The following is a 13,532-nucleotide window of genomic DNA, read 5'->3' as shown; positions in this document are numbered from 1 at the left end:
ACGAATGTGGGTCCCTGCACTCTGAGAAAAAATCCTTTTAAATGTCACTTTGAATTCATTTTAATATCTCAAACAATAAATTAAACAAATTTAGTTGTATTTCCAGCTCAAATAATGCACATAAAACATTAATCGAATTGGAGAGATTGCTTGCGCTCTCGAGGATAGTATAGACCACACTTTTTCCTCATTTGTGGGCTGAATTTATCAAAGCTTGAGAGCTAGTCACCAAAATGTGTTCGTAAATGGTTGGTGTAGAAGCGAATAAGGAACTAACAATAGATAAAACTTACGTTTTATTAGCGATTGAAAGGACCTTTATGGAAAACTAAAACTGATTAGTAATAATTTTTCATATTGAAATAGAAAACCTTCTTACGTCTTAAAAAAAAAGGAAGAAAACAATAGTTCAACCCTACCAGCTTACTTCAAAATGCCAGCTTTATTATAATTCCATTTAGTTATTACATACCATATTCTTTTGGTACACAGAATTCTCAATATTTTCATTGTTTCCATACAATTTTCTCTCTCCGAGTCACTGGGGTGGTTGCCTTTATAATAAAATTTGGTCAAAACCTTGGCGCTAGCAAACACTTGTTGCTGCCATACGAGCCGTATGCGCAAAGTTGCTGCCAAAATATTAATAAATTAGCACAAACTTTCGCAATTTCTTTGCTGTTGCACTCAATGAGTCAAACAAACCGCGGCCGCAAGTGAAAATGCCTTTGCACTCTACACTCTAGCGCTCTATTTTTGGCTGCCGGGGCAATGCGATGGTGGGTGGGACGGGTGGTGGTGGAATGAATGACTTGGTAACTTGCTTGTGCATACAGAGCAGAGAAGAGTAGAGTAAAGAGCAGAAGGGCAGGCAGCATCTCCCAAAGGGTAGCGGCAAATCAAAATCGGGCCAAGTGCGCGCTACTTTCGGGCTAAAAAACTTTTGCTCGAAAGCAAAAACTTTCCGCTGTTGACTTTTTGGCACTATAAAAAAAAAACCGGCAGCGACTAGCGCCGAAGGAGCACACACACACACACACACCCACGCACACAGGACACACATGTTTGGCGGTGCCAAAGTGTATCACTTTATCAACCCGGAAAATTCAATTTCATTTTTTGCACATCTTTTGGGCAAAGTTCAAGCAAAGTGTTGCAAGGGCGCGCGCACTTATCATATTTCCCATTTACAATTTTCGGTAACGGTAACTTTCCCAGTACGGCGGTGCAAATTCTCCGCCAGTTTATTAAAACGGCATTAAGTGAGAAGCGAGTGCAGCTGCTGCACTTTGGAAAATTAACTAAACGACTTCGGTGTGTGCTCTCATAAATTGCTCTTGCCTCTTGGTCAACCGATGGCCACTTTATCACAATGTGGCGCAAATCCCAGTGCTTGCCCATAAAGTGCAATACCGCATTGCCCAAAAGCCAAAAAAACAAAAAAAAATGAAACAAAAGACAAATACACAGCAGTGAGCACACTGTGAAAACACCCAAAGGCAATCTGCAAGATACAGAAGTATCTAACGTACAACTGCTGCTGTTGTTTGCCAAGCGCCCGCATTGGGGCTAAAAAGTAATGACCAGAGCGCACGTTTGTCAGTCGTTGTTGTCGTTGCTGCTGCTGGACGCTGGTTGCTGTTGTTTTTTACACTTCGGCCACTTGAAAACGTTGTGCGGCGACGGCTGCTAAGAAATATCTGCGCATTTGAACATTTACGCTTCATCGATTGCAGTCAACTTGACCACTTCAAGGCAAACACACACACACACACATAAACACACGTATATACTTGCAAGCACGTAGAAAGTATATGTAGATAGACAGTGGTAAGGCGGTTGCAGTAAAAGGCAAAACTTTGCCCTGGCGTTGGCCAAACAAATAAACCACAGAGCCATCTTTGGTCCCCAAACACAAAAAAAAAAAAAACTGGAAAAAGACTGAAAAAAAAAACCAACAGCATTATCCAGAGATGCAAGAAGAAGCAGAATAGTATAGAGTGTACAAGTTATAGTCGTACTGGTCGCAACTAAAAAACTTTTGTTTGCGCTCAAGTGTAGCAGCTAGAGAGTCGCACGATAAAAAAAACCCAAGTCCAGACAGAAAAACTCGTTAGATGGCCAAGTAAAGCAGAAGAAAACTACACTAGGAAAAACATTTTCACTTGACGGCTTATTTGTTTTTAATTTGGGAAAACGGAAAAAGCTATCAATTTAAATCAGAAAGAATAAACTTTGCAATACAATTTTGAAGGAAACTCTTTGAACAGATTTGAAAAATTTCATTATAAGAAATGTTAAAAATTTAGAAGTTATTTAAAGCTTGTCAAACGTCTTAAATTAAATTCAAACGAAACCTTAAAATTAATAATTAAGAGAGATATTCAATTTCAGCTCCAAAAACTCTCAGTTAATTTGTTGAGTGTAGGAGGTGAACCAGAAGAAGCCAAGTGAGTTAACATTTGTTGACAGTTGCATTGAGTGCGAGGGCGGACTCTAAAGTGGACTGGTGGTTTGATAGCGTGGAGTGGAGTGAAGTATGGGTTGAGGTGTTGGCAGCTGAAGTGCCGCCCCAGTCGACGATTTTCTCATTAGCGCAACTTCAAGTGCCAACTGTAAAGAAGAAAAGCCAAGAAGCCGCTGACACGTGGCATCAATTCAAGAGTAGAGAGAGAGAGCCAGAATGTTGGTATGAAAAGTTCTGTTGCTAATTAAAATGTAGCATTGAATTTGTGACCAATAAAGTGTTGCTTAGCATTCGCATTGTATTTAGAGATTCACTCACATCCATGGCTATGACTACAGCCATTGATTGATGCTGCCCCACACCTCCCATCTGCCCCCGCTCCCATTGCTTTGTCACGCTCTTCCATGTTGCCATTCAGCCACTTGAGAAAGTAATTTGCAATTTTTGCAATTTGTTTGCCCGAATAATTTACAGCGCACTTGTCGTCATTTGTGCTCTGACGCTGTTTATTTCTGTTTTTCCTTTCTTGCTTCTTGTTTTCTTCTATTTATTTTGATTTTTTTTTTTTTTTTGTCGCTTGGCCACTTATAGACGACAACTTCATTTTTCATATGCTCAATAGGGCGTGCTGTCAATTGCTGGCTAGCTGCTGTCCAGCAAATGGGGCGTAAGCTTCCAATTCAACACTCACTGCTTTTGGAAAAAGACAGTCGCAAAATAAGGAAATAAAAATATGTTCGAGGACATATTTTGAGCGAGTGCAATAAATTAAAAACATATTTATCTTGGGCCCGCACAAAACTTTTCAATTAAAACTGTCGCTACCTACAACTCGGCTTCGGCTTCAGTTTCGGCATCGGCTTTCCCTTTTCTTTATTTTTCCCTCACATGTTGTTCTTACATTCTTAAAAGGCAAAATCAACATTAAATTGACAAAAAGAAAAACATATATACGAGTACGTGTATATTGTCAAGACGACAAAGGCTAACAATTCTGCATAAGGCAAAACAAAAGACACATCGTATGTTTTTGCTCTTTGCTGTACTTCTTTTTTTTTTCTTTTTCTGTGTCCTGTGACAAGGAAAATTTGAGGTCCTGGCGCCGCACAAAGGACAACTGCTCGAGAATTGAGCGTCTAAGCAGAGCAGCATACAGGAAACAGGAAAAAGGAAAAATCACAGGCAATTTGCATAAGATACAATTGAGTGAGTTGCTTGTGTGCACGCTCGTGTAATGAATTATCATATTTCAGGAGCAGGAGCACGAGCAGGAGTCGGTTGGGCACGAGGTGCGGGCAAATGTTTGTATTAAAATTATACCGTAAATTTATACCGGAGATGCGGCAACAGCGACCCAAAATGAAGCACTGAAGAGCGCAGAGTGCGGCAGTTGTTTTTGCCCAACCACAAAATGAAGTTAAAATTGTGTCGCTTTGGGGGGCCGTAAAGAAATGAGTTACACAATAGATATGATGTGAAATGTGTGTACAGTGCGTATTCCACAGCGATCCCCTACCTTAATTGTATACCCGGTAATCGGTCAGGATGGCCTTTGGGATGCTATTCAAATACTAGAATATTAATACTTTAGCTTCGATATTCAAGGACCGAAATATGTTTTGCAATATTATGATATCTTATAGCTCTATACTCCGTATTGTGTAATAGACCAGTGCGAATGCATCCTACAAAGTATATATATTTTGAGTCAGTGTGAGAAGCTAAGTCGATTAAGCCCTGCCTATATGCATCTCCGTGCGCTCGTATGAACACCTAGATAACAGAGGCTTTAAGAGCTAGAGACACCAAGTTTTGCACACAGATGCCTTGTAATATGTGTACGCAGTAAAAGTGTATTTTAAAATTTAATATTCTCCTTCGCCCAGTTCCCCTTTATTAGTGATTTTTTACAGCTCCTGTAATTGTTGGAATTGTTTACTAAGATTTGGCAATTACATCCGGTTGCTGCTCCTGTGTCCTCATATTAGGTTTTGATAGGACAAACAAACAAATAATAAACAAATGTCTATCCATAAATTTTATCTCTGCTCGAGATGTGTATTGTTGTTGTTGCTGATTTCGCTCAACTCTATACTGCACACATAGGCACAATTTCGATGTAAATAAATGCTATACAAATATACATATGTCTCTAGATATGTGTGTGTCGAATAAAAAATTTATTTACAAACATATGTTTATTTTATGTTTATTTTTAGTTGGAAGAATATTAACAGTATATATAATAGTTGGACCCGATCAAGTCTAGCACTCGATTCCTGATACCTTTACAGCTGTGGCGTCTCTTCTAGACTCTTATTGCCGACAATTACTTAAAGAGACATCTCAAGTATTCAACTTATCTGTATGCTGCATCGGGAACATGAACAAACTCGTCCATTCTCGCGGTCAGGAGAATCTGTATACCAAGTTTTTCTAGCTCTTATACTTTCTGAGATCCTTGCGTTCATACAGACAGACAGACAGACAGACGGACATTCGACATCGACTCGGCTTGTCATGCTGATCAAGAATATGTATACTTTGTGGGGTCTACCACGCCTCCTTCTGTGTGTTCCATGTGCACTCGCACAAAACTAATATACCCTTGTACGCTTTGGGTACAGGGTATAAAATTAGTTTCCCGTTGTACTAGAACACTTTCAGGAAGACAACGGCCTCTACTTCGGACTTGTGTCGAAACAAAACAGCAGAGCAACTACTATTCCCGCTTCAGCTCTCCCATATACTTGTATACATACCTTCAATCCAGTACAATATATACCTCTTTAATTTTTGATCGTTGTCTATTTGTTTTTAGCGAATAAAGCAGTCTTCTTCGACCATCACTTGAGCTGGACTGGACTGGAGACGTCTTCTTCTATATGTGAACAGTAATTGTCAACCTAAGTGCTCGCTGATTCAACACTTGCTTTCAATTAGTCCCCTTTAAAGAGTTTGCACTGTTTGTTCGAGTGCCTCGAGTTCGCCTGCCATTTTGTGCTTTATGTGCGCGCACAATGCCGCAAAGTATGCTTTAAAAAAAAACCAAGTGCGACACGATGACGACAATCTTGTGAAACAACAAACATAATTCATGAAAATATATCTAAAATAAAGCTGCACGCTGATGATGCTCAGTTGGTATGAGTGGGAATAGCAGAGGGAGGGAGAGTTGGACAAGGATACTGGCAGAGTAAAGAAGCGGACTCTGTTGATTTGGGTCGACGCGAGGACTTAGCAGCTTAGTCTTCGTTGTCGTTGTCGGACTTGGCCTGACTCGCCGCCTTGTAGTTGTTGCTACTGTAGTTCTTACTGTTGAAGCTACTGTTGATGCTGCTGTTACTGCTGCCAAGTGCGGAAGCGGATGCCACCAAAGTTGGCGCAAGTAAGAAATGACAGTAAAAATATGCTGTCCTTTGTTATTGTTGTTGTCTTTGTAAACGCTTTGAAATATGCTTTGCTGTAGCTTTATAAACTACCACGCCACCACAGTCTCCTCTCCTGCCCTCCCCTCCACTCCCCCAACCCTTCGTCAACTGCTCCCAACTGACTGGCCCCCGGCTAGCTTGTTTGTTGTTGCTGTTGTAAGCGCTTGTCGCTGGACATTTCATTCATTTGTTTTGCGGTTTGTCAGGCTTAGCATTAGTAAGAAGAGAAGTATTGCGGGGAGTAACTGTGCACCGCCCAAAAAAAAGCAGAGAATAGAGAAAAACAGCGCTCAAAATTTTAATTTCTGCCAACATGCTGCAGTCTGGTTCAGTTTCAACCACGCCCACTTACAACAATTTGCCTGGCAACTTTCAAAAGGTAGCACAGCGAAAAACTGCACTTTTTCCCCGGTTTTTGGACGTTGTTGGCCCACGGCCCTCACTTTGGGGAACAACTGCAGCAAACATTGTAACATTTTCATAAATTTGTGGCCTGCAGTGTTGAAAGAGTTGGACCGGTTTGGTCCGACTCGCACAATTCAGACCAAGTGACGTGAAGTCTGTGTACGCTGGATAAGTGAAATTTAATCGCGAGCGTATAATTCTTTTGTAAGTGATATGTATCGGAGTTTTCGCATTAGGTGAGTTATATTTAGCAACAAGCCACCAAAAGGGCAAGCTTATAATTTTCTGATTTTTCTCAAAATTTCGTTGATCCTTAGCTGATAGCTTAAATTAAATTAACTTTCTTTAATATGTCATAATTTTACATTTACAATAAACAAACGCTGGATTCCTTAATTTATCTCCACTGTAGGAGTCTGTCTGGATGCTTCCCTCCACCGCTTACCACCTTAACTGTATCGTTACGCGCTTGCTCATATGTCTGGGACTGCAGTCGGCACTTCAATGTCGCACCGAGCTCATGTTCCCGCTCCCATTACCTCCTCCCCCTTCACTCCCATCTCCGAACACAGCACAGTTCACAACAATGGCTGCTACCGTTTGCTAATGCCACATGGAAAAGCGGAGAACTTGCATGGAATTACACGCTTGTTACTCATTCAACGCTGCCTCCGCTGCCGTTCACCGTTGCACATTGCCGTTTCTGTTTCTGTTACCGCTGCCGTTTCAATTGCCAACAACAAAAGCAACAAAAGCAAGAAAAGCAAGAAAAACAGCAACACAAACTTGTCGACTCAACGACTCGGTTCGTTGTAGTGCAGCTGTTTGCTTCCATTTTAGTTTTGGAGCAATTTTTCTTCCTATTTTTGGTTATGCAGCAAACAATTGCACTCTCAGCCCAAAAACTATGAGCTAACAACATGCGCTCCATGCTAACAAAGAACCAGCCGAGCAGCAGCAAACACTACAACTACAACTGAATCTGTGGCCGCAGCCTCGACTCGTTTTGTGCTTTTCGATACCAAATTGCATAACAAATTGCAGTGCATTTGGTTCAAGTGCGGAAAAGTATCTGAACGGCAATTGGAACCCGCGACATACATGTGGCCATGTGGGTGGAGCAGCTTAAGACTCCAATCTGCACGCCTCGCACGCTTTTATCATCAGTTCAGATCTCGCGGCGAGTTGAGAACATTAACAATTGCTTTAAGCTGACTGTCAACTGCACAACATTGCGCATACGCGATATTATTCTCTATCTACAAGTATCCTTTCCGTTACTTTTTTATGCATAGTTTGTTGCTGCTTGCCGTTGCATTTATGATGATTTTTAGTATTATTGCGTTGCAATTTAAATGGCAAACATTTTGTAGCTGTCAGCGTTGCAACTTTTTGGCTTCCCGCGTGCCGTTCACCGTCCTGTTCAGCATGATGCCATCTACGACTTTTTATTTTTTTATGTATTTTAATGCAAAATAGGAAAAATTACTTTCATTTTCCTCGGAATTGGTTTTACAAGTTGCAGCAACGCTAAAGCAAAGCAAAAGTTGTGAAAAACAAGCAGAGAGAAGCAATAAGAAGGAAAAGAAATGAGCTGAGCTGAGCAGTGTAGAGTAGAGTAGAGCAAAAAAAATTGCGACTGAAACAGAAACACAGCTCGCAAAAAGTTTCGCAGAGTGAAATATTGTGCTCGGGAGAGCCTGCAGTAGCTCCTGGCCCCTTGTCGCTACCCGCAGTTGCATTACAACTCCCAGCTGGCGTCGTCGTCATAGTCGTTGTTGATCCTCTCGTGAAATATATGTAATGCAAAAGTTTTTAATTTAGCGCCAACTTAGCACTGAGACTTACACAGCGCAAAGCTTGAGCAATATGGGAACTGAGGGTGCGACGCGACGCGACGCGGCAGTTAAGAAATATGCTTTTAAAAAATAATCAACTTGCTCATATTGCTGCCAGAATGCTAGTTCTTGGTATGCTTTTCTTTACTAATTTTACCATTGTTGTTGTTGTTGCTACTGTAGCATTAGTTTGCCTTACACTGCCTGCCTGCTTGCTTTCCTGCTTGCCTGCTTGCTAGCTGGCTTGCCGGTTATTATGACTTTTTAGCCGCATTTGCTGCATTTCATGCGTAAATCTTACAAAGCAGTCGCTTAAGGCGCCACCAGCAGCAGTCGCTGAGCCTTTAAAATCCAGAGCCCCTAAGTCGAATGGACAGCAGCGTTGAGCCCTGAGCCATGGACTTAAGCCCCAGCCCAAGCCCAAGCCCAAGGATGCAGCAGCAGGAAGAACAATAACAAGTCGCATTATAATTTTGTAAAATAGAATGTATACGCGAATCTCCAGCTTAAAGGCATTGAAGCAATGCCTGGTCCGACATTATTGCATACATTTTAAACACATGCCTTTACAAACACACACAAACACACATGCATATAAAGCTTTTAACACACACACACACAGACAGACAGACAGACACGTGGAGACCAAAGTGCGGTCAGTTGTTGGCCAAAACTCTCTTACGCACCTACAGCAACTTTTATTTACATGTTTGACCGGTTGGTGTTGTTTTTGTTTAACCCATGTCAACCCCATCGCCAGCAACGACACTCGACATAGAAATAGAAACTGCTGTGCTGCCCCTAAACGCAGAACAACAACAAAAACAACAGCAAAACATTAAAAAATGTGGGTCAGTTGACGCACAGCAGCAGCAGCAGCACCAAAAACAACAACAGCAACTAAAGCAACAAACAATTTATGGTGAGTCGTCGCTGCCAGTTTTTAGTTGTTGGTCAGCATGAAAGGAAAAAATAAAATATAGTTGAACTAAGCTATAAAGCACAAACGAATTCCTGGAATTAACAAAAAATTCGCATCACTTCATATCTGCAACCTTTTTCAATTTAGGATCTGTAAACTATTTATTATTGAGAACTTTAACTATTCATTGTAGATGTAGTTTCAAGGCTTGTTAAATTAATTGAATGTGACGAGGGCTATTGCTTACTATTGCTTACACTTTTCAAAATGAAACAAGGCCCTATACGCGGTTATATTGTTTTCAAAATCGATTAAGGTCTGTTATCAAGCTTCTCAAGCTCCTGGCGTTCCATTGCAGGTATATATGTACAAAACATGAATCGGAACACTAATAAAAAATATCAAAATATTGTTTTAAATGAAAGCCACATTTCCCTTGGTCACATTTTTGTTGGTTAGAGAAGAGAGTAGAACAGAACAGTTAGAGCTGTTCCTTAAAGTGAAGCTCCCCTGTATCAACAGTGTAACAGTAACAACAACAACACAAACAACAATGGCCAAATGTTGTCGTGCATTCGCTCTAGTTGTCTGTAACAGTTTTCCATGTCATGCGCCTCTGCTTTTATTGAGTGTCGCAGTGGGTGGCAGAAGAGCAGAGTGTCGGGACACGTTTGTGAATGAATGTATGTTCCTCTTCTTGTATTTTGTTTTAATTTATTGGAGCACTTTCCAGCGAAACGCGTGCACTGCTCCATGAGAGAGACAGCTGAGAGACATGGCAATAGAGATAATATTAATAGCACAGCCGGACATCAACAAGAGGGCCGGGCCAAGGTGCAAGCCTAATGGTGGGCCAGGCCAAGGGAATTGCCTAGATAGTAGTAGCTATAGAACATTTTGGGTAAAAGATGTCGCACCATAAACTAAGTTTATTGAACCATTAGCGATAAGCACTGGCCGTTCAATATAATGCTGAAGGACCAATGAATGAATGAGAATCCATGTGGCTTATCAAAGTCGCATTGCTTGTGAGCATAAAGTGAACTTTTTATGCGCTCCTACCGGAATGGCAGAATAAATGAACTTACCACCCGACTAGTCACCTGTTCAAATAGCCAAGTAATGAACACACTCACACTCTGATATAGGGAGAGCTAATTAAGTCAAGTTTATGCAAGTTTCCACTTTCGCACGTTATATAATTCCCCCTTCCATTTAACTAAATGCTGCAGCTTCAAGGACTACACTTCAAAAAAGTTTTGGCACAGGAATACTTAGCATTCAACATTCGTTCACAAAATAAATCAAGTTGCTTTCGGAAATATTTAAAATTAAATATTAAAAGTATTGGTAACGTAATTAATTTAGTAATTAAATAACTCTTTTAACAGCCACATTACGAATACATATGGTAAAAATGTTTATAACTGTTATTGAAACAACTCTTTAGTTACCAATATGTCTAGCTATAGCCGATAAATGGAGAGGTCAACAAAGTGTTGATGAATCAAATAATTGATTTAGTTGCTTCGAATTTTTTCAAGTGCAATGGCCGAGTGTTGCAGCAGCAACAACAACAACAACAACAATAGCAACAACAGGAGCAGTTGGTCTAATGCTTTGTTTTCACAGCGTGAGCGTCAAGCCAAGCAGTTAATGGCTTGCATTAGAGCAGCAGCCTCCATCCTCCTCGTCACTCCTCCTCTAGCAACTCTAGAATTTACCATTTCATTTTAATGAGATTCTTTCAGCAGTTGTTTCTACTCTGCAGAATGGGGCTGTTGTGTCCCCACTCCTGCTCGCAGTGACAATGATGGATTTGCTGTTAATCAATATTAAATGAGCCATTGCTTCTGTGACCCACCATACCACTCGCCACACACCCCTTAGCGATCCTACTCTTGCTATATTACCCGACACTTTGTAGTACACCTAAGCTTGGGCAACACTTTTTGCCGCTTTAACGCTTTTGGCCACAGCTGGCCAAGAGGAGCAACGCGACTCTGCTGGCAACCAGGCCACATGTATTTGGTTGGCACACACAGTTGCATGTGAGTGTGTGGGCCAAGCTTACTTTGTTGTTGCTACCTCTGGTGGTATTGTTGCGTTTTTGCCGGTGTGCTGTTCCGCATCTGTAAATTTTGTTGTTGTATTTTATTTTATGCGCGCGCTCAACTTTTGTTTTATGAGAAAATATTGTACAAGTTTTTTAATTGCTTTTACGCTTAAAAAACATGAAAATTGCGCCGCTGCCATGCACACAGACACACACATACATATGCTTTATTAGTCTCTTTGTGTGAGTGTGTCGGTGTACTATATACGACTTTATTTCTATTTGGGCTGCGTATTTTTGCAACACACAATTATTTCACTTGAATTTTTATTTTCTCTTGCTCGCCAGCTCAGATGCCAAAAGTTAATTTTTGCAAAATGTTCAAGTTATTTTCAAAAGGCTTCAAAGTGTTTCGTTTCCCAATGCCATTACGCTCATTTGACCACGTTCTCTACTTCCATATACGAGTATAGCAGGCAGTGATTTATGGCTTGTACATAAAATTTATTGCCGAATGCTGCTGCAAAAGTCGAGTTGGACATAAATATTTATAAATTTACCAAACTTGATAAATTTCTAATTTGTTTTTATGCAAGATTTACATTTAAAATACACCAAGTGTTTGCTTTTGCAAACATAAAAACAGACATGCAGACAGATAGCCACTTGAAACAATTAACTTAATCGATTTGGCCAAACAAAGGATGGCGATACAAACTGGCGGATCGGAGGGGCGGCCTGTGAAGAATCAGAGCCATTGATTACTTAAAAATTATGTGTGAAACCAAAAATAAACGTCAAAGCGCCTTTGTCTCTACTTGGCCGAAAAACTTGAGAACTTTTCAAATTAATTCAAGTCTTTAGGCAGCAACCGCAGGCGGCTAGAGAGCGGGTGTGGAATGAAGAAGAGGCACAAGCAGAAGCGTGCGACAGCTGGCCAAAAACTTTGCTCACATGCCTCAAGAACTTGAGCAAGAAATCTATGCAAGGAAAACCGAATAACGAGTGAATACAACAATAAATAAATTGAAATAAAATAAAGCCGCAAATCTTTAAGATACGGCTTGGCAATTTACATATGTCTTGAGCAGCTTGAAAAACTTTACGATGTATCTACAGCATCTGTATATACAAGTATATACACACTCGTATATCGTACGCATGCGTGCATATGTGTGTACGATTGTTGGGTTGTGTGTGAGTTTAATTTTAATTGAAATTCATTTACATTTAAAGCTGAAATTATGTGCATTTTCCCAGGCAGTTCCAAAATGGAAGGAACAGCTAAGGCAACAATAACAACAACCAACCAGAAAGGCAAGCAAAACAATTTGTAAATGATGCAAAAGATAAAACCGAAAAATAACGTTAAAATTTGCATAAATTAAAATACATAGCAGCAGCAAACGACGACGTCAAGCATGAGCTTTATGCTTTCTTCGTTTGCTAGTCTGTGCGTGTTTGTGTGTGTGTGTGTGTGCGTGTATGTGTAGTGGCTTTTATGTGTATTTCAATTTTGACGTGTGAAATTTAAGCCGCATTAAGTTGAAGCTTTGCGTATGCCTTACATCAGATGAGGCATGCCATATTTAGCATTTGCTTTGACAGCAGAGTAAAAGGTGAGCTACTGATTCTGAAATGCTTAAGCTTGAACTCGAAACATGCGCTTCATTAAATATTTTGTCATTGTGGGGTCAACTGTTTTTGAAAGCCAGTCAGACGGACGAAGGCGTCTAGATCGATTTATACATTCATGCTGATTAAGAACATATACTAAGCACTATGTATGTTGATGGAGACAAATCTTTTACTGTTACATTCCTCTCCATTGCTTACATCAATTGATGAATTGAATGAATTGATGATTGTTCGGTGCGTACAGAGTATTAAAGAGTTGGGCCCGCCCGACTCTAACGTTTTATTCTCGTTTTAATTTAGACCTTATTTTTTGTAGGTGTCTATTAATAATGTAATTTGAATATTTGAATTCTCATGTATTTATAATGTCATTTACATACATATGTACATTCAATTGTTTATTCACTATTATATTTTCCATACTCGTATAACATACAATTAAATGTTTTATCACATACATATATACATTTTTAAAAATTCTTTGGTTTTCTGCATATACATACTTGTATATTTAATTATTTGTAGATGTTCGACTAGTTACGGTTTGGTAGTTTGGCAATTTTTTGGGCAGTTTATGGACGTTATACAAATTTCTCAGGTAATTGGCAAACAACAATTTTACGCAAAATCCACAAATTGCCTTGAAATGTTGAATGTTGTGTTATATTAAAGCTCTGTGATATAACAAATTAAAGCAAACTATAAAGTTGCCATGTAATCGAAGCATTTTATGAAAATTTACAAACAACCAAATCTGTGGCAAAGCATCAAAAAC

At 39.9% G+C, this 13,532-nt stretch overlaps 1 protein-coding gene across 2 annotated transcripts in view; it reads right to left on the bottom strand.

The window, feature by feature from the left end:
- LOC115632044 (hemicentin-2) overlaps window positions 1-13,532 on the bottom strand; it is a 112,803-nt gene that overhangs the window by 62,205 nt on the left and 37,066 nt on the right. The window lies entirely within an intron of this gene.

The sequence above is a fragment of the Scaptodrosophila lebanonensis genome, unplaced genomic scaffold, assembly GCF_003285725.1.
Source record: "Scaptodrosophila lebanonensis strain 11010-0011.00,11010-0021.00 unplaced genomic scaffold, SlebRS2 tig00001412-arrow-pilon, whole genome shotgun sequence".
NCBI lineage: Eukaryota > Metazoa > Arthropoda > Insecta > Diptera > Drosophilidae > Scaptodrosophila > Scaptodrosophila lebanonensis.
This window is presented reverse-complemented; position numbering and strand designations above follow the sequence as displayed.